Source organism: Mustela nigripes, chromosome X (genome assembly GCF_022355385.1).
Source record: "Mustela nigripes isolate SB6536 chromosome X, MUSNIG.SB6536, whole genome shotgun sequence".
NCBI lineage: Eukaryota > Metazoa > Chordata > Mammalia > Carnivora > Mustelidae > Mustela > Mustela nigripes.
The window spans coordinates 18,776,279-18,795,436 of NC_081575.1; the positions used below are offsets into that span (position 1 = coordinate 18,776,279).

The window sequence follows — 19,158 nt, forward strand, 5'->3', positions numbered from 1 at the left end:
GACTGAAATTCTGAATATCAACCCTGGAATCTGGAATGTAGTGTTGTCTTCAAAATTCAGGGAAAAAAAACCACATTATTTCCAACTTAGAATTTTATACACAGAGAAATTTTTCACTGAAATGTAAGGGTAAAGGTATTCTCAAATATGCAAGGCCTTAAAGATTTACTTCCCACAGAGTTTTGTTTTTTTTTTTTAAATGCTGCTGTAGCTTGTGCTTAGAAAGAGGAAAAAAAGATTTAGAAACAGAGGAAAATACAGGTTTTATGAAACCAGAGATCCAGTAGAGAAGAGATAAGAAGGGAATCCTCAGAATGTTGATGAAAGGAGTATCAGGATGATGGTTAAGCACCAGATACTGGCAAAAGCAGAACACATTGGAGGTGGTCAGAAAATTTTGCCAAGAAAATCAAATTGATACAAATATTTAAGATGAGTGAAACCCTTGAGATATTTTAGATAGCTTGTATACTTTTGTAGAATATGAAAAAAATTTATTATCATTACGCATGAGTGAAATAGAATTTTGAATAACCTGTTTTCATGATCATATATATGAAATATATGGATTTTTTTTTTAAATTTTTGATGTAGGCTTCACACCCATGATGGGGTTCAAACTCACAAGCATGAGATGAAGAGTTGCATACTCTACCAACTAAGCCAGCCAGATACCCCATGGATATTTCTTAAATAACCATGATAAATTAATTAAACAGGCGGAATTATTTGTTTAATGTCTGGAAGACAAAACTCTTGAGACTAGGAAAAGATTTTGGCAAGATGTTAGTTATACAATATGTGAACAAAAAAAACATTAAAATACATATTAAATAGAAACCCATTTTATAAATAAAAGCTTCAGGTTATATTTGCAGGGAAAAAAGCCATGACATTTTTAAAATTCTAGTTATTATGCATAAAAAATAGAATCATGACGATTGATTTCTTATTCAAAACTAAAGATTTCTTATTCAAAACTAAGTAGTTTTAAAGTGGCCACTATCTTCTTTGTATATGTGGGGAAATAAAGATATTCTCATCATAAAAAAGTAAGAAATTTGAAATTATGTAAAAATATGGATTCATATAAAATAATGAATACATTAAAGATGGCACAAAATTGGTTTCAGTATGATCCAACACATATTTTTAAAAGTTCACACATAGACACACAAATATATCCACCAAATGAATACATTTCTATTGACGGAGTTATTAAATTAAAAAATATGCTAATGTGTGTAAACACATTAAGCAAATATGTATGAAAAATATTAAGACTGTATATAAAAGAGAATGTATTAGTTCCATTTGAAAAGGAGACATTGGAAACAACATGAAAATTCAAAATGTAGACAAGACTGCAGTTGAAATCTTAAAGTCTAATATATGTTCCCAAGATTCACTGGAAACAGAATAATCTTTTATCTATTCTAAGATGGAGAAGCAGAAGTTAGCTCCTGCTTGGGATGCCTGGATGGCCCAGTCAATTAAGCATCTGATTCTTGATTCTGGCTCAGGCCATGATCTCAGGATCCTGGGATTGGGGTCTGGGTCAGGCCCGCTGCTCAGTGCAGAATTTGCCTGAGATTCTTCACTCTCTCTCTCTCTTGCTGCCCCCCCACCAACATATGTACTGTTACTCTCTCTCTCTCAAGGAATAAATTAATTCTTACTATAGAAGTGATAGAAACATGGGAAAAATCATCAATACACACATTTTTCTTCATTAAAAAATAAATAAAGGTACATTTGGTATCCCACATAGGACATGTCACAAATCAGTTAAGAGTTACATAGGCCTTCAGAGAAGAATCTTTGGATCTGAGCCAAACAATAGCCTTCCACTAAGCATAGAAGGACTAGTGTGTCCTAAGATTCCCTGGGAAACCAAGAAACCAAATAAAGGCCTGAAGAACAAGTGACAAGAGAAGGCTTCCTCTCAGCATGGAATTCCAGCATCTTCTTCCATTTAGTCCTGATTGCCTGAGACTTGTCCCTAGAAAACACCTTGATAATTCGGAAAATGCTAGAGAACAAACGTTGAGTGAAGAGTTGAACTCTTCTGAAAAGGTGAGAAAAGGTAACCCCTGACATAAGATGTCTGATGATACCAGTGGTTTAGGCTTCAGTTCGATTATAGATTGAAATTGAAAGCTAATCACAGTAGCGTAAGCAAGGATCCTCCAACCTGGCAATATATAAAGTAGATCTGCTTTCCAGTACCTTTGTCTTTTGTAAGCGTTTTTTCAGACCGGATGGGAGGGAGAAGGCGGCCTGGGGGAGGGGGAGGGCAGGGCTGGGTGACGTTTCTGGAGCACTACTGCCATCATGCGGAAATTGTTTGGTGACTTCCCAAGTCACGGTATTTCTTCCAGGGAAAACCCAGAAGTTGAAGGATGTTGGACCTGGAGGGAGGTTGAGCATCTCCTGGCTCCAAGCATTGCATTCTTGCATTCATTTCTAAGGCCTTCCAGGATATGTGGACAAAGGTGTGCTATAATTCTAAGAGCCGGCTAGTGAGACACCAGGACCACACAAACAGCTACCAGGAAGTCCAGGTACAGGAAGCTGTGGGGAGGAGCTTTGGTGTCCACCCAGCGTGTGGGCGGGATTAGAGGAAGTGACTCACGACTAAGTGCCTGGCGGGTCAGCCTTGGCCTCCATTCCTTGCCCCTTGCACAGGAGGAGTGAGGCACATGAGGCAGACAGTCTGGGTCATAGAACTCCAGCACAATGCATCTGGTAGCAGTATTCTAGAGCTCGCGGGGGGCAGGGTGAGGTGTGGGGGATAATCTTAGAGATCATCAACTGTTAGAAAATTAAAATCCAAAGGAAAGGGAGAAAGAATGGAGCATGAACTTCCCAGGTGAAAAAATGCCATGAAACTGAAGTGTGTTGGCATAGATTCTCTCAAATCACCAATACCCAAGTATATTTAGAAATTAAGAAGTTCTCAGATATCTCCTCCTCTCCCCCATCCCTCACCCACCCACCGATATATCCTGAGCAAACTGCTGAAAATGAAGCCATCAGTATTGTACAGTTTATATGATCATTTGTAGAAACGGACAAGCTCCTTTGTGTGGGATGCATTGTCAGTTCATTTAACTTGTTGGAGGGTTATGACTGTGCCCCAGTTAACTTTTGACGTGAGCATACCCTTTGTCCAGAGACTGCCTTTCAAAAGTGATCACATAGACACAGTCCCAAAGGAGACATGCAAGTGTTCACATGAAATAGAGTAGGAAAACAGAGTGGAAGAAAGAAGATAAAAAATGCCCAAGCTTGTTTCTATGGATTGCTCAGCCTTTCTCAAGGTTGTATATTGAGATCATCTCAGATACAGAAGAGTGAGTGGCTCTTAAAAAAGCAAGGGTTCGGGGCTCCTGATAACGTTCAACTCCACAGGGGAGGTTATCTTGTCAAGTCTATAAGGAATGTCCATCGCTGAAAGGCTAAGAAGCAGCCATAGAATAATACTTGCAGACCTGAAGGGCCTCATCTTCCTTAGGGGAAAACCAACTGTGAAAGGAACTGGTTCTGTCCTTTGTGAGAAATGAGATGAGGTCTCTGTAAGTGGGTAGGTCCTCACACTGAGCCCTAGGAAAAAGCTGAAAAGCCATTACCTCCTGGGTTCAGAAAATACCTGCAGGCCTTCTCCATTCTTGGTTTGCATCCTGTTGTTTACTGACACCTAACACGAATTGGAGGGTAACCAGCTCACTCCTACTGATGTTCTGGAGTTTATTGGTTTGGCATGGCGGAGGGACAGGCACTCCTGGTCAGGCTGGCCTTGCTTCAGGCAATGGGAACATTTTGACTTCTGTGTGAACCTGAGAACTTCAGGTTGCAGACTGGCTGTTGTTAGATGTCACATGGAATGACATTCCTATCCCCCATCCCAACTCTATATTCATACAGAGAGGGCCCAGGCCCCAGAGTACAGGGACACATTGTGCCAGCCCAACTGCCTCATTTTCTTGGGGGCAGGGCCAGGAGACAAATGCTCACAGACAAAGTCTCTGAGTGGTTTCCTTTAGTCCTAACCACTGGGAAGAAACGAAGGCCCTGCTATATACAGTCCTTGCCCCTCACTCAGAAGCTTTTCTACCAACGTTCTAACTTTTTTCCAGAGCTTCTGGAAAGCCTCAGCATTCAAATAAAGGATGCCTAGGTTGGTCACGATGAATTCAGTCGTTTAATTAGCCAGACTTGTTAACTGCTAGATCGCAACAGGAATGCACACTAACAGCTTTGGCTTCTGTAAAACCGCATCCTCGTGATGGCAGTATGGCTCCAAAGGAACCAACCAACCCTGCCCCCAGGGCCTCTTCTCCCGCCCATCCGGTTTGAAAAAAATGCCGCCTAGCGACAAAGGCACCAGCAAACATGGCTGCCTTGAATCAAATCCAATTTGGGGAAACTGCTGACTGTGTTGCACTTTTGCTTTTGGTTTCTATTTGAAATTGAAATCCACCCAGTTCCAGCTGTACTGTCAGGGTGTTCCTGGAACATAGTACTGTGGAGCTCCGGGCCTGTGCCTTCACCAGCTCCAGCTAGTCCACCAGGGTGACCCTGGGGTAGAGTGCCCCATGACCCTCAGCCCACACCTGCCACAGCTTCAGCCAGACAGCTTAATTTTCTGGCACATGCAGTATACATGGACGTTACTACATAAGGCCATTCTTTCAAGACTGGAGAGGTAGTTGGTTCATTTACTTTATAGAAACACAGAAGGTGAAACAAAATGAGACAAAAATATGCTCTAAACAAAAGGACAAGAAAAATCTTCAGAAAAAGAACTAAACAAAACAGAGTAAGCAATCTACCTGACAACGAGTTCAAAGTAATGGTTATGAAGATGACAAGAATGGATGAGCTCAGTGAGAACATCAACAAAGAGATAAAAAAAAGAACTAATCAGAGTTGAAGAATAAAATAACTGAAATAAAAAATACACTAGTGGAAATGAATATCAGATTAGAGGATGAAGAATAACAGTCTGGAAGATTGAGTTATGGAAAACACCCAAGCTTTACCAGTAAAGAAAAATTAAAAAGTAAAAGAAATTAGGATAGGCTAGGTTAAGGGGCCTTTGGGACAACACCAAGTATACTAAAATTATCATTATATGGGGTCCCAGAAGAAGAAGAAAGTGGTGGAAGACTTATCTGAATAAATAATAGCTGAAAATTACCTTAACTGGGGGAAAGAAACAGATATCCAAGTCATGAAAGCACAAAGAGCCCCAAATAAGAGGAACCCATGGAGGGCCGCACCAAGACACATAACAAGTAAAATGTCCAATGTTAAAGATAGAGAATCTGAAAAGCAGCAAGAGAAATGCAATTAGTTACATACAAGGGGGAACCCACCCCCCATAAGGCTATCAGATTATTTTTCAGCAGAGGTTTTGCAGACTAGAAGGGAGTGGCATGACCTATTCAAAGTGCTGAAAGGAAAAATCAACAACCATGGCTATCCTATCCTGTGAGGATATCATTCAGGATTCCAGACAAACAAAAGTTAAAGACCAGTAAACTGGCTTTACAGGAAATGTTAAAGGGACTTTAAGCATAAAAATAAAGGCCATAATGAGAAGAAAATTTTGGAAGGAAAAAATTTCCCTGGTAGAAGCAAATATTTACTAAGGTAACAAGTACATTAATCTTTTATAAATTAATATGAGGGACTTAAAAGTACTAAAATCAATGATATCTTTTTTTTTTTTTTTAAGATGTATTTATTTCAGAGAGCGTGAGGGGGTAGAGGTAGAGGGAGAGAGAGAACCTCAGACTCTGCTGAGTGGGGAGCCTGAAGCGGGACTCTATCCCATGACCATGAGGTCATGACCTGAGCAGAAATCAAGAGTCAGATAGATGCTTAACCAACTGGGCTACCCAAGTGCTCCAAATCAATTATATCTTAATTAGTTAAGGCATTCACACAATAAAAAGATGTAAAATCCATGGGACACCTGGGTGGCTCAGACAGTTAAGCGTCTGTCTTCGGCAGAGGTCTTGATCCCAGGGTCTTGGGATCAAGTCTTGCATTGGGCTTCTTGCTCAGCGGGGAGCCTGCCTCTCCCTGTGTCTGCTTCTCTCTCTGCCTGCTGCTCCCTGTGTTTGTGCTCTTTCTCTCTCTCTCTCTGCAAAATAAATAAATAAGAAGGTTTAAAATTCAGTATCCTATATGTAAAACATGAAGGAGGGAATAAAAAGGTAGTGCTTTTAGAGTGTGTTCAAACTTAAATGAACATCAGTGAAATATAAACCACTGTATACATAGTATGTTATATATGAGCTTCATGGTAACCACAAACCAAAACCTATAATGGGTATTATTTTTCAATATACTATTCAGTATATTATTTTTCAGTATACACAAAAAATAGAAAATAATCCAAGCATAACACTAAAATTCATCAGTCATGAGGGAAGAGAGCCAGAGAGGAAATGAACAGAGAAGAACTGCAAAAGCAATGAAGAAAACATTTAAAATGTCAATAAGTACATACCTGTCAATTACTTTAAATGCAAATGGCCTACATGCTCCAATCAAAAGACACAGAGTGATGGCATAGATTAAAAAAAAAAAAACAAGGCCCATCTAATATGCTGCCTAGAAGGCACTACAGACCTAGACATACAGATTTAAAGTGAAAAGATGGAAGATACTCCATGAAAATGGATACAGAAAAAAACTGGGGTAGCTGTACTTACATCATGCAAAAAGACTTTAAAACAAAGACTAACAAGAGACAAAGAAGGGCATTACATAATGATACAGGGATCAATTCAGCCAGAGGAGAGCATTATAAATACCTATGCATCCAACATAGGAGCACCTAAATATATAAAGCAAATCGTAACAGATGTAAAGGGAGAAATTGGCAGTGATACAATAATAGAAGATCATCTAGATGGAAAATCAATAAGGAAAGAGTGGCTTTAGATGACACAATAAACCAAATGGACTTAACAGATAAATACAGAACATTCCATCCCAAAATAGCAGAACACACACTTTTCTTTTTCTTTCTTTCTTTTTTTCTTTTTTTAAGATTTTATTTATTTATTTCACAGAGAGAGATCACAAGTAGTCAGAGAGGTAGGCGAGGTTTGGGGGGGGTGGGAAGCAGGCTCCCTGCTGAGCAGAGAGCCTGATGCAGGGCTCAATCCCAGGACCCTGAGGAGTAATCTACAGACTCAATGCAGTTTCTATCAAAATACCAAATAGTATTTATCACTGGAGTAGAACAGATAATCCCAGAATTTGTATGGAGCCACAAAAGACCTTGAAAGGCCAAAGTTATTTTTAAGGAGGAACAAAGCTGGAAGTGTCACAATCCCAGATTTCAATTTATACTACAAAGCTATAGTAATTGAAGTAGAATGCTACTGGCAGAAAAAGAGACGTGTAGATCAGTGGAACAGAATAGAGAACCCAGAAATAAACCCATGCTCATATGGTCACTTAATCTACAACAAAGCCGGCAAGAATATATATAATGGGTAAGAGACAGTCACTTCAATAAATGGTGTTGAGAAAACTGGACAGATAAATGCAAAATACTGAAACTGCACCACTTTCTTATGCCATACACAAAAATAAACTCAAAAAGGATTAAAGACCTAAATATAAAGCCTGAAACAATAAAACTACTAAAAGAAAACATAAGCAGTAATCTCTTAGACACCCACTTTAGCAATATTTTTCTAGAAATGTCTGAAGCAAGGGAAACCAAAGAAAAAATAAACAATTGGGACTACATCAAACTAAAAAGCTTAAGTGCAGTGAACAAAACCATCAACAAAATGAAAGGCAACCTAACAAGGGACTGCTGCGTGGCTCAGTTGGTAAGCATCTGCCTTTGGCTTGGGTCCCAATCCCATGGTCCTGAGAGCCAGTCCCACAGTGGACTCCTTGCTCAGCGAGGAGCCTGATTCTCCCTCTCTGCCATTACCCCTGCTTGTGTGCTCTCTCTGACGAATAAATAAAGTATTTTTAAAAAAGAATGCAAGAGCAACCTCATAAATGGGAGAAGATATTTCCTAGTGATCTGTCTGATGAGGAGTTGATCCCAAATACATGAAGAATGTAGAAAACTCAACACCAAAATCCAAATAATCCAATTAAAAACAGGCAGAGGACCTGAATAGGACATTCAGGTGCCCAACAGACACATCAAAAAGAATGCTCAACATCACTAATCATCAGGGAAATGCAAATCAAAACCACAATGAGATATCAATTAGTACCAGTCAAAATGGCTAGTATCAAAAAGATAAGGGGCTCCTGGGTGGTTCAGTGGGTTAAGCCTCTGCTTTTGGCTCAGGTCATGGTCTCAGGATCCTGGGATTGAGCCCCGCATCAGGCTCTCTGCTCAGTGGGAAGCTTGCTTCCCCCTCTCTCTCTGTCTGCCTCTCTGCCTACTTGTGATCTCTCTTTCAAATAAGTAAAATCTTAAAAAAAAAAAAAGATAAGAAATAAGTTTTTGCAAGCATGTGGAAAAAGGGGAACACTTATGCACTGTTGGTTGGAATGTAGGTTGGTGCTACCCCTATGGAAAACAGTATTAAGTTTCCTCAAAGAACTAAACATAGAAATACCATATAACCCAGTAATCCCACTTCCGTGTATTTAGCTGAAGAAATCAGAGCACTAATTCAAGGAGATATATGTAGTTCTGTTTATTGCAGCATTACTTACAATAGCTAATATATAGAGTCAAACTACATGCCCATTGATAGATGAATAGGTGAAGAATAGCATAGTACTTCTCAGCTATAAAAAAACCCCCAAATTTTGTCATTCATGACGACATGAATGGACTTGAAGGGTATTATGCTAAGTACAGTAAGTCAGACAACAAAAGACAAATACCACATTCTCACTTTTATTTATTTATTTATTTAAAGATTTCACTTTTAAATAGAATTTAGAAAACAAAACAAATGAACAAACAAATGAAAGTTGAAATAGACTCATAAATACGTAGAACAAACTGGTGTTTTCCAATTGGGAGAGGCTGAGGGGTTGGGTGAAATAGGTGAAGGGGACTAAGAGGTACAAACTTAGAGTTTTTTTAAAATAGTGTACAAGAATGAAAAGTACAGCATAGGGAATATAGTCAATAATGTTGTAATAACTTTGCTAATTTATGCTAACAACACTTATCACAGCATTTTGTTACATAATTTGTTGAATTACTGTTGTACACCTGGAACTAATATAATATTGTATGTAAAATATACTTCAGTAAGAAATAGGAATGGTGTATTTTTAGAAAGGAATTGGATAATTAAGTAGAGAATATTAGCAGTATAATCTACTTCAGTGATTACATAGTTTATCAAGTTGGACAACTGCCATAAACTGTGACTTAACCTGTGACATAAGAGGAATGTTGATCCTATTTATAATTCCACAGTCTTGAGGGAAACTCTGACCACATCTTTATGATTTCCTTATCATGTTTTATATTTACCTAAGTAGCTTGATACATTTAAGTTTACATATATATATATATATATATACATTATATATATATAATAGTTTATTTTCTTGCATACAATTTTCATTTTATAGCTTTTTTGTATTTCATGAGCATTTTGTAGTATACTTTTGTTATCACAAAATATGATTTAAAAATATAGACAAAAACTATTTTTCTATTTATGCAATGTAACTTTCTGTATGGAGTATTTAGTTAATATGGAATTCTGATAAGTGAACACAAAGTGACCTAAAGTATCAGTGTAATCTGTGTGTGTTTTTTCTTTAATATATAACTTGCATAATAATGTATGTTGTAATTTTTTTCTTGCTCACTTCATTTCCTTTTCTTTACACATTCTTCATTTTTATGCACTGCTTCTCTATTCAAATGGCTGACCTGTACTGACTACATAATTTGGCTGTATTGTTATAGTCTGCCTTAGAGGGTTCTGGTAGGATTTCAAAGATAGGCTGAGGTACATATGTAACCAGATGTAAGGGTTTGGCTTCATGTCTTGATCAAGTATCCCCACTCATCTTAGCAGTATCCCAGAGGAGTAACAGAAATCTTTGGTAAATAGCCAGAATGAATACCATAATAGTGTAGCGAGGAAAAAGACTTTTCCATCTTGCCTTCTAGGTTTGTGGCTGAGACACCCCTGTCATAAAAAAAAAGAAAAAAAAGAGATTAACAGGAGAAAAAAAAAGATTAATATATAAACCACCTGCATACAAGGGAGAGACCCAGGAAAACTGAGTTACTCCTGGAAATGGCTACCTTAAATACCACCTTCAGTGAAACACAAAAGGTGTTGCGGGACAGGGAGTCAGTTACATTTACCAGGAAAAGCACAGTAGACAAGAGTATGGTTGTTAGGCAGATTTAAGTCTTTGTCTTGTCCATTGATAAGAGTTTAGAGATTGAGTCAGATCCTTACCAGGATAGCATTAAAGACACCCTTACAAATGGTGATTTTCCATACAAATGTAAATTTAAAAAAATGTAAATGTTTTACAAAAGAGTAACTTCAGCTTGGTTTTTAGAGTTTCTCTCCTCTTTTTTCAATAGATTCTTTATTTCTCTACTGAGAGAGAGAACAAGCAGAACAAGCAGGAGTGGAGGGGAGGAGCAGAGGGAGAGAGAGAAGCAGACTCCCTACTGATCAGGGAGCCAGATTTGGGGCTCAATTTCAGGACCCTGGGATCATGAGCTGAACTGAAGGCCACCCAGGTGCCCCTTCTGTCCGATTTAAAACAAAACAAAACAAAACAAAACAAAACAAACAAACAAAAAAAGCAATCCTTATGCCAAGGATGCATACTTTGGAGTGTCTAATTATGCTCATCTTCAATAGCATATGAAAAAATACAGAAATAATATCAACACACTTGCATCCATATATACAATTAAGCAATGCCAGTATTTTTCTGACTCTTGAAAATTTGGAATGTGAATGTGGCTCCATTCCTTTCCGTTCCCAGTTTTAATTAATTTGTTCTTTCTGAGCCAAATGAGTTTTTGGATCTACAGGTGGCTGATATGTGTCTTTTCTGGGAATTTCTCCCTGGGCTGGTTAAGTCAAAGAAAATCAGCTTAGGGGGACTTTGCGAAGTTTCAAGGCTTCCATTGAAATGCAACACATGGTGAAAAGGGCTTGACCTAGGAAACAGGTGGACTAATGGTTGAAGGTCAAACAAGTCTGACTTACTTCTCCCTATTGTTAGTATTTGCCAAAAATCCCAAAATAGAACTGAATTTGTTACCTGAATTGTCCCTGCACTGAAGGCTCAGAGAATGCAAGAAAACCAGGAAAAGTTGCGAATTGTCTTTACAGTGCCTCAGGAGTGGGCTTATAACTTGCCTCCCTAGTGCTTAATAGTGTGAGCTCTGAAGTCAGGCTAATGTAATTTAAAATTTGTCTCTAACTTTTATTAGCTCTGTGACCTTTGACAAGCTATTTAAACTTCCCCTGCTACCTTTCCTTATTTATTAACTGGTAAGAATCATACTACTTATCTAGAGGTTTGTTGTAAAGACTCAATATAAGAATCTTTATCAAGAGCCTTGAAATATTCACTGGTACATCATAAGTGCTCAATAATTGTTAGCAGTTGTTGTCGTCGCCTAGAAATGTGCTAATCCTGCCCTTGAATTTTCAGAATTTTCTTATTCCTTTTAAGCTTGGCTCCTTGAAACTTGCCCTTAACTACTTTATAATTGGGAAAATGCATGAAATGTAAAGCTGGTATGAAGAAGAACAGAACTAGGTCAGTTTGAAATTGAATTTTTGAAAAAGAAGATCCCTGGTGAGGGTGGATAGTTCAAAGCCTCAGTTTTGATTTCAGTTGGCAACCAAAAGCAAAGAACAACAGTGCTAGCATCTTACAACTGGGCAAAATTTAAGGCAGCTATGTTTCATAGTGACTTTGTCTCTTACTGGTATTTTTTTCAGACTGGTAGGGGGTGGGAGATGAGAGCTCAAAGCCTTTTGAGGGTTGTGGGGTGTGTGTGTGTGTGTGTGTGTGTGTGTGTGTGTGTTTTCATATCTGGAGCAATACTGCCATGATTGGGAAATAATTTGAAAACACCATAAACCATTACAGCTTCCTTCCTTTTTGGCCAAAAGTTGAAGGTCATGCCTATGCAAAGTTAGAACGGGCTTGGACCTAAGCTAGGTTTCCTTCGTGTTCTTTTTTTTTTTTTTTTTTAAGATTTTATTTTATTGGTATGCCTGGGTGGCTTGGTGGTTTAAGCCGATGCCTTGGGCTTGCGTCATGATCCCAGAGTCCTGGGATGGAGTCCCACATTGTGCTCCTTGCTCGGCAGGGAGCCTGCCTCTCTCTCCGCCTCTGCCTGCCTCTCTACCTGCTTGTGTGCTTTCTCTCTCCCTCTTTCTGACAAATAAATAAATAAATAAGTAAAATGTAAAAAAAATTTCATTTTATTTATTTGACACAAAGAGAGAGACACAAGCAGGAGGAACAGCAGGCAGAGGGAGAGGGAAAAGCAAGCTCCCCACTAAGCAGGGAGAGCAGGGAGCCTGATGTGGGGCTGTATTCCAGGACCCTGACCCTTGGATCATGACTTGAGCCAAAGGCAGACCTTAGCCGACTGAGCCACCCAGGCTCCCCTACTACCTTGCATTCTCTATGTATTTACAAGAGAGTTCAACATCAGTGAGATCTTGGTGTACAACTTGGAGAGGGAAATGCTAGAACTGAATCAGTAGCTGCCAGGAGGTCCTGCACACGAAGTCATGGGTAAAGCCTTTTTTTCCATCCAGTGTAGATAAGATTAGAGAAATCCACATCATATGAGTTGCAGAAGGTGGGGAGATATATAGGGGAAGAAAGAATAGTTGAAGAAACAATGGCCAATGTACACATCCAAGAAGCTGAACAAACTCTGTAAGATAAAAACAAAGATGGTCCATATTATAACCAAACTGGCAAAATCCACTGATGAAGTGAAAAATTTGAAAGTGTCAAGACAGTTTCATCATAAACAAGGTATCCTCAATAAGATTAACAGCTGGTTTCTCTTCAGAAAACACAGAAGCCAAGACATTTAGAGAACATATTTCAAATTATAAAAGGAAAAAAACCCAACCCTGTCAACCAAGGATTCCATACCTAGCATGAGAAGCTTTCAAAAACCCCAGTGAAACTAACACATTCCTAAAAAAGAAAAATTGATGGAGTTTGTTACTAGAAGATTTCCCCTACGAGAAACACAGAAAGGAGTCCTCCAAGGTGAAACGAAGACTCTAGACAATAACACTGTATGAAAAAATAAAGAGCAAGGAGAAAGGTAGCTACAAAGATACATATAAAAGCTAGAAGTGTTGTATTTTGTTTTCTATATGAATTTTGTTTTCTTTTTTTTTTTTTAAAGACTTTATTTATTTATTTGACAGAGATCACAAGTAGGCAGAGAGGCAGGCAGAGAGAGAGAGAGAGGAGGAAGCAGGCTCCCCGATGAGCAGAGAGCCCCATGTGAGGCTCTATCCCAGGACTCTGGGATCATGACCTGAGCCGAAGGCAGCGGCCTAACCCACTGAGCCACCCAGGCGCCCCTGAATTTTGTTTTCTATATGTATTTTGTATATGTATTTCTATATGATTTAGAAGGCAAGTACACAAACAATAATTAATTGGGCACACAATGTTTGAAGATGTAATTTGTGAAAATAACATAAAAGATGTTGAGCCTGTGTAAATGAGCAGGTTTATGTACTCTAAAAACTATTTGTTATTTAAGCAAACTGATGGTTATACTATTAAGATAGTAATTGTATTACCCAGTGTGACAATTGAAGAAAACATTTTAAATATACAGAAAAGGGAATGAGAAAGGAATAGAAGTGCTACACTGGAAAAAATGAATCACAGAGTAAGGCACTAACTGAGGAGAAAAAATTTTTGTAAGACCTAGAGAAAAAAATAGCAAAATGGCGCTATGTCTTTCCTTACCAATAATTACTTTAAATGTAAATAGATTAAAATCTGCAATTTGAAAGCAGCTATTGGGAGAATGGATTTAAGAAAATACGATCCAGGGGCGCCTGGGTGGCTCAGTGGGTTAAGCCGCTGCCTTCGGCTCGGGTCATGATATCAGAGTCCTGAGATGGAGTCCCGCATCGGGCTCTCTGCTCAGCGGAAAGCCTGCTTCCCTCTCTCTCTCTGCCTGCCTCTCCATCTACTTGTGATTTCTCTCTGTCAAGTGAATAAATAAAATCTTAAAAAAAAAAAAAAAAAGAAAATACGATCCAACTGTATGCTGTCTAAAAGAGACCACTTTTACATCCAGTTTGCACATAGGTTAAGAATAAAATGATAAAAAATATTCTATGCAAATAGTTATCAAAAGAGAGATAACACTTGATATAATACATTTTTTAAAAAGATTTTTTTGAGAGAGAGAGAGAAAGAGACAAAGCTTGTCTGACCAGGAGGAAGAGCAGAGGGAGAGGGACAAAGAGGCTCCATACTCAGTGGGTCTCCATCCCCCAACCCAGAGATCCTGTCCTGAGCAGAAATGAAGAGTCAAAGGCTCAATGAACTGAGCCACCCTTTGGCAACTGACATAATACACTTTAAAACAATTCTTTCAAGAGATAAGGAAGGACATTCTATATATTAATACACTTTCAGTGTATCATGAAGACGTAACAGTTACAAACACCTGCACTTGACCAGCATCCCAAAATTTATGAAGCAAAACCTGAACCAAACCAAAGGGAAAAATGAGTTCTATAAAACTAGATGGGGACTTCAGTACCCACTTGAAATATGGGATAGAAGACCTAGGCTGAAGATAATTATGGAAACAAGAGAATGTAACATTTCTCAAGTATGCATGGAATATTCTCCAGAATAGATGGAATGTTAGACCAGAATTCAAATCTCACCCAATTAAAAAAAAAAAACAAAACCCAAATTTGAAAAAAATTAAAAACCTACAAAGTATCTTCTCTGACTACTTCTACTGGAAACTGTAAATCAATAAAATAAAAAATACTGAAAAAGTTGCTGTTTTGTTCTTCTGAGAAACAAAAATTATAATATATATAATTATATGATGTGTTAATAATAGTATATATATAATGATACAATATAGTATATATGTTAGTATATATTTGACAGTTAATTGTATTATTTAAATACATCTATTATGCCATATATGTTATTGTATAAATTTGTTCAAGTCAAAATTGAAATCTGGAAATGAGTAGATGGCCAATGAAGGTAGGTGTCTCAGCAGTTCCATTCGTTACCTAATGGAAACCAAAAGCAAAATGCTAAGAGAATGAGCAAACGGAGCAAGATGCAAGGCTGCCATATTTTCTGGCGTCCAGAGCTCCCTGGTATTTTTTCAAAACTCGAGGGGCGGGAGAAGAACGCTTGGCAGTAGGGCCACTAGGCTTTTCTGGGGCAATACTGCCATCGTGCGGAGATAGTTTGATCAACCCCAAGTCCCGAGTGGTTCCTCCCTGTAAGGCCTTCCAGTTGGGGGATTGCAGGCCAGTGGGAGGCTGAGCAGGTTCTGGACCCATGCCTGGCCTCCCGGTACCTTCTTCTCTGTGGCCCAGCAGGAGAAGTGGACAAAGTCAGGGTTTTGGTGTGGCATCCGCTAGGTTAGAGGCCCGCATCTAGGTTAGAGCCCGTTTGGATTTTGCAGGAAGTCCAAACACAGGAAGTAGGGAGGTGGGGCCTCGGTTGCCTAACAGTGTGGGCCAAGACTTCAGCCAAGTGCAGGCCTTGGGGGCAATTGTCTTGAGAATATGGACATTGTAGGTTTCTACAGGCTGGCTTTCCCCATGTTGGTGGGTCTGGGCTCACTGTGATGGCAGTGACAGAGCACAGGCCACTGCTGGGCGCCATATGTAGCCAACGTCATTGATGGAGTTTGGCACACCAGAAGTCTAGAGTAAGTCTTGTCTGGAACAAGAAGGGCCTGTATGGAAGGAATGGGGGTACACTGACGTGCCATCATGACCCAGAGCATCTCCTAGGAGACTGGAGTGGATGAAAACCACAAACAGAATGGAAGGCCTTGAGGGATTATCTGAGCCCAGCAGCTAGCCATTCTTGTGGTTCTGCAGGCTCACGGTCAGTTCCAGGGCTAATTCCTTTCTCCTGACAGGACTCTGGTGCCATTGAGCTCTTGCAAGAACAGACAGGTGGTGTGTTTTGGGTAGTAACCCCTTACAGGGATGGCAGTATTTAGGCCTGCCTATATACAGCTAGTGTTCTTCTCTGTGCCAGCTTCGTACATATTTCCTGATGGAAAATTCCCCATTGACCTTACAAGATATCCAACCTTTTGGTGTGGAGACCTCCAGATAGGTCATGACTTGTAATTGTAGAGTGAAGAAGGGTGGCTACGGTTTCATGGGTGCCTCTCCGCTTGTGGTGTTCTTCTCACTCTCTGTTACGTCAGCGTCTCATTCTTAAAGAAAGGGAAAGCCGCTGGCCTGGTGCTCTGCTTTGGCATTCCAGTGGTTCAAGATCTGTTTTAGGTATGGTATCTGCTGGCTCTGATGACCCAGGCAAGCATTCCACTTTGAAAAGTATGCTTTTATCAATACAGAGAAAAAGAACTAGCTTTTGTGATAGCCTCATCTGTGCCTGGCTCTCTTGTAGGGTAGTCATGGTTGAGTTCTGATGGTGAGTGGACATTGGTGCCATTAGCCACTCTAAGTTCCTTGGAGATCCTTTGAGAAACTTACCTCATTTCTTGTGTTGGAATGAAAGGACCTCTAACCTTCCCCTCCCGTTTCAGCCATAGAATCTGGACCAGAGGAGCTGGGCTTCCTCCTGTAGGGGAGTAGTTTGACATGAGTGTTTCCTTGGAAGGGTACAGCCGTGTGTATAGAGATAGTGTCCCATATCTAAAGCTAGAAATGTAGTTGCTCTTGGTCCTGGAATTCTTCTTTGCAGACTGTCTTTTTTAGTGGCCATGTTCCTGGTGGTGCCTGTAAGCATGAGGCAGCCCCACTTACTGAAGTCCCACGTGGTAGAGCCAAGTTTTATTGATATTTCCTTTGTAAGCATAACTAGTGTGTGTATGTATGTTTGTGTGTGTGTTTGGAGAGTGCTCAATGAGTCTGTCATTCTGGTTACTTATGGATCAGTTCACTTGAGGTATACCAGATATTCCCTTTAGCTTTTACAAAGCCTGAATTCCATTGTTTTTGTCCTGATAGGCAGAGACATTTTGTGGTGTGATTTAGGGAGAAAAGTGCCGGACTTTGAGGATCAAACCATAAAAGTTTGCTGATAACCGGTAAGAGAAATGGCAAAGTGTATTTTACTCCATGTCTAACATATGTGATAACATTGAATGAAACACATAAACCTGTGTTCTAGAGAGCCAAAAGCACTTCTGATTATATACCAATTCAAACAGAATATCAAATGTACTTAGATCTAACATGTAACTTTGCAAATCAGTCTTTTGAGGGTGTGTTTCAAGTGTTTGCATCATATATATCTATGCATTATATACATATGTAATAATTTGCATCATATTTATAATACCATCTTGAAGTACTGAAAAACAAGGTTTTTATCTGGTAACGTGTGAATTCATTCTCCTCAGAGTATGGTCTGATCAAGCCACAGTGTAATACATAAATTCAATTTTAGTACAGATTTTTTTTTTATGTGTGTGTGTGTGAACCTAAATCTGAAAACATATGCATTGATAAATGATATACATAATGCAAAATGTTATTGGTTATCTTAACAGGTTTTAAGATAATTTTTTTTAAGTTCTTGATCATCACATTGGGTATTTTCTGGATCTTTGGAGTCACTATTCCTTAGTTTACTAAGGAGAAAATATTATAATCCTACATCTAAGAGATTAAGTGTAATACATACAAACATACACAAAACCACCATAAAGCCACAGGAACTAATTGAATAATGTTTAATGGCCTAGGAAAGACTATCTTAATGTTAAATGATGAAATCAGGAGATAAAACTCTGAAGACCTCTATTTGGAATTTATGCATATGTAAACTGTATGTCTCATGCTGTGTATTGCATGCAGTAATGACAATTGTCTGGTCTCCTTTTATGGCTTGTGCCAAATGGTTGTCTACAATTCAACACAAAAAAATGACAAAATGAAGAAGACTCCCAGGTTGTCTGGGAGGTGATCTGGTCAAAGACCACTGGAATTTGTGAATTGTTGGCTTGAGATTTTCAGCCTTCAGGCAGTGTCTTCTCTTTTTTATGTCTGAATATATCCAATTTATCTCTTTTTTTTTTTTAAATTAAAAAAAAGATTTTATTATTTATTTGAGAGAGAGAAAGAGAGCACACAGGTGTGTGAGCTCAGAAGCGGGGGAGGGGCAGCGGCCAAGGGAGAAGCCGACTCTGCACTGAGGCGGGGCTTGATCCCAGGACCTTGAGATCCCGACCTGAGCCAAAGCTTAACTGACTGAGCCACCCATCCCAGCAAGCAAACGATTTATCCCCTGAAGAAGAAAATTCGGTGCCATGGGAGAACACTGGTCATGAAAACCTGAGAGTAGTCAGGCAGACCAGCCTAGACAAGGTTGGGTGGAAATGTAATTTCTGAGAGAAGAAGGTACCTGATAATGGTAGGTGGTTTACAGTCTCCGTTTCATTTCAGGTAGAAGATTAAAGTGTGGTAGTGTGAGCAAGTTTCTTCAAACCAGGCAACTTGCTAGCCGCCATGTTTCTTGGTTCTTTTGTCTCTTTGTGGCGTTTTTTCAGACGGGAAGGGCGGGGGAAGAGTTCTTTGAAGACAGGCCTGGGGCATATTTGGAGCACTACTGCCATCGTGAGGAAATAGTTTCAAAACATCTCAAGTTGTTACAGCTTCCTTCCCTTGAGGCCAACCAGTGAAAGAAGGTCTGACCTATGTGAAGTAGACCAGGCTTGAGTTCCAAGCTGAACTTCTTGCCTACTCCTCTAAGGCCAAACAAGACACTAGGACTTTGGCAGTATCTGGATGTAGAGCCTAGAGACCTGGAGAAGGAGGGGGCTGCAGTGAGTTAGTGGCTTCCAGGAGGTGCAGGCATAGGAAGTCAGGGGACAGGGCTTAGTTCTCAAGGGCAAGACTATAAGAATCCACCCAAAGACAAATGCAGGTTCTTGTGGGCATTTGTCTC

The 19,158-nt window shown here is 39.4% G+C and overlaps 1 protein-coding gene and 1 long non-coding RNA gene across 2 annotated transcripts in view; one reads left to right on the top strand and one right to left on the bottom strand.

Moving 5' to 3' along the window:
* Positions 1-19,158, top strand: part of IGSF1 (immunoglobulin superfamily member 1) — a 510,284-nt gene that overhangs the window by 122,933 nt on the left and 368,193 nt on the right. The gene's annotated exons all lie outside the window — the stretch shown is intronic.
* LOC132007508 (uncharacterized) lies at positions 9,771-18,730 on the bottom strand. The gene is made up of 3 exons (XR_009401375.1): positions 18,616-18,730; positions 16,740-16,827; positions 9,771-10,166 (listed from the first exon to the last, which is right to left on the bottom strand). It is a non-coding gene; the product is annotated as an uncharacterized LOC132007508 (long non-coding RNA).